Raw genomic sequence first — 2477 nt, 5'->3', positions numbered from 1 at the left:
AGAGAGAGAGAGAGAGAGAGAGAGAGAGAGAGAGAGAGAGAGAGAGAGAGAGAGAGAGCTGTGAGAGCGTGAGAATGAGAGCCAGAGGCACGCGGCCAAAAATTTATCGATCAAAAAAAAAATCGAGACGCGCGGATAAATAAGACGAATGCTGAATACAGAATTAGAACATAATTGCTCCTTTGACAAGTATTCGATTCATCTGGACATTGACGTTTATGGAAGATTACGAAAGGAGCGATGTACTAAAGTTTGAGGGAAAGAGTACAGATAGAGTTTCATCTGTTTTTGCATCGTGACTATGTTAAGATTGCAAAGCGTGAAGTGTCGAGTACGTTTAATGTAATGTGTAATCGTTTAGTTCATAGTGTCTACACCTTAACTTTCTCTCTCCGCCCTGTCCAATTATCTCTAATTACGGCAACGGCGAGAAGGAGAAGAATTAATCTCTAACTATCGTCTCGACGGTCTCTTCCCCACTGTCGATTAAACGCCAATCAATCCTCATGCACGAGGCAAGCACGTGCTCTCGATTGGAAGAGTCGTGCTAAAAGTACCTTTGAAATAGGACCCAAAGAATCCCAGGTTAATAGAAAAGGCCGCGAAATTTTCTTTCTTTCTCTTATCATTATTACCTTTTTAATACTTGTTCTTATTCACATATTTTGTTTATCACGGCCTTTCTTTGTAAACATATAAGTACATAATTGTATTTTTTCGATAGCTTTTTTTTATAACTTTCATCTCTCCTATCTAGTTCCCTCTTTTTTTCCGCTGTTATCTTTTTTTCATTTCTTTTTTTTTCACTCCTGCCTGTTCTGTCCTTTTTTGTCAAAAGTAAATGTTGAAACTGTGTATGCATTTAAAATTAAAAATAATAATATTAATGATAATGATTATACTATTAATATTAACGGTGATCGTAATTTATAATTATTAATATTTAATATATAAGTACATAAGATCGATGGTTTTTCTTAATATTGCAGGATTACATGGTCCAATCGCCTTCCGGCAACCACGTTCCGGCAGCGTCTTTTTTATTTTCTTTTTTTAAGAATTTTGTACATTCACCCTATACACATATATATGTAATTAATTGTGTGATGCGCTTTACTTTTCATTTATGATATATAATATTTTAATTCGAATATTTTATTCGATAGGAGTTCCATGAACTTTTGTTTTAATTACGAATAAAATATATAATTTGTATATATGAAAAGTTGTTGTGTATCACAATAAAAATTATGATGGGATGCGTCGGTTGTCAAAATCGAAAGAATTGAGAGAAAAATGCGTGGATTCCGGAAAGCGACTATCAAAACATTTTTTCCTAGTGGAACAAAAAAAAATGTAATTTGTCTGGCTACAAAGCAAGCGAGCACCAGTCTCCAACGATTTTGGAGAGATATTGCAAACCTCGAACATATTCGAATTTCGCAAAATCGGTTTTTTTTTTACACGTATATATAAATAACTAATCTTGCTTACGTAATGCTTTATACTTATTAGATATCAAACGGAAAGATCTTTCTCATCTTAAAAGGGAAGATCCTGGTTCCTTCGATTCTTTGTATTATTAAGAATTCTTCCAAAGTTCGATGTAAAATATCAGGCGTTACGTTAAAAATGCGAGAAACGTGGATAATGCGTCCCCTTTTCGGTACTTCCAACATAACTTTGAAGTGAAAGAAGTAATGATTTTAGAGCAGAGAATTATGAAGGAATAGAAAACTTTAGTGAGCAGACTAATGGAAACAGATCTGTGCTTTTTGCATTTCGCAATTCCATGGCTTTCTCAAGAGATGATTTTCTCCTTTTTTTTACTTTGAAGCCTGGAACGATATGATTTCTTATTTTTGGTACAAATATGAAAAAAAATCCTATTGGCGAATAACGCAAAATTGAGAAGTTAAACCTCTAGTCATATTAATGGCATTCACATGAAAAATGGGAAGAAGGACCAGCAAGTAAAACTGTAAGCGGAAATAATTTTTTTAACATCTTGCTGTTCGCGCGAATACAATTGCGGAACTTTAATTATTTATTTTTCTTTTTTGAAAATGTGACGTACGGTAGAGAATAATTGCGACGCAAGAGGAAAAGTAACGGCGTAAAAAAATAACTCTAATAAAATCAGCCTTTTGTTTTTTTCTCTTTTTCATGCTTTTAATGATATAAAGAAAATAAAAATATTTGAAAAAAGAATTAAACGTGACGTTTCCGTTATTTTTTTACCGCTTCTTCGCTTTCTGTTTCCTCCCTCCGTAAGTGATATATTCGCGTGTTTTTCATGGTTTTTATTACTCCGACATTTTCTTTATGTATGTTATTTTCTTTCATTACGTATTCGTTAATGTCGTTAAGCGACCAGCTAAGACGAGATCTACAAGATTATGACGCGTTGGGTCCTATTTCAATTATTAGAATAATCGTCACTAATGTATACGCGTTCATGTACAATAGTTAAAAAA

This window comes from Atta colombica, unplaced genomic scaffold (assembly GCF_001594045.1).
Source record: "Atta colombica isolate Treedump-2 unplaced genomic scaffold, Acol1.0 scaffold65, whole genome shotgun sequence".
NCBI classification, from domain to species: Eukaryota; Metazoa; Arthropoda; class Insecta; order Hymenoptera; family Formicidae; genus Atta; species Atta colombica.
The sequence above is the reverse complement of the archived record's forward strand: the minus strand, read 5'-3'. Positions refer to the sequence as shown.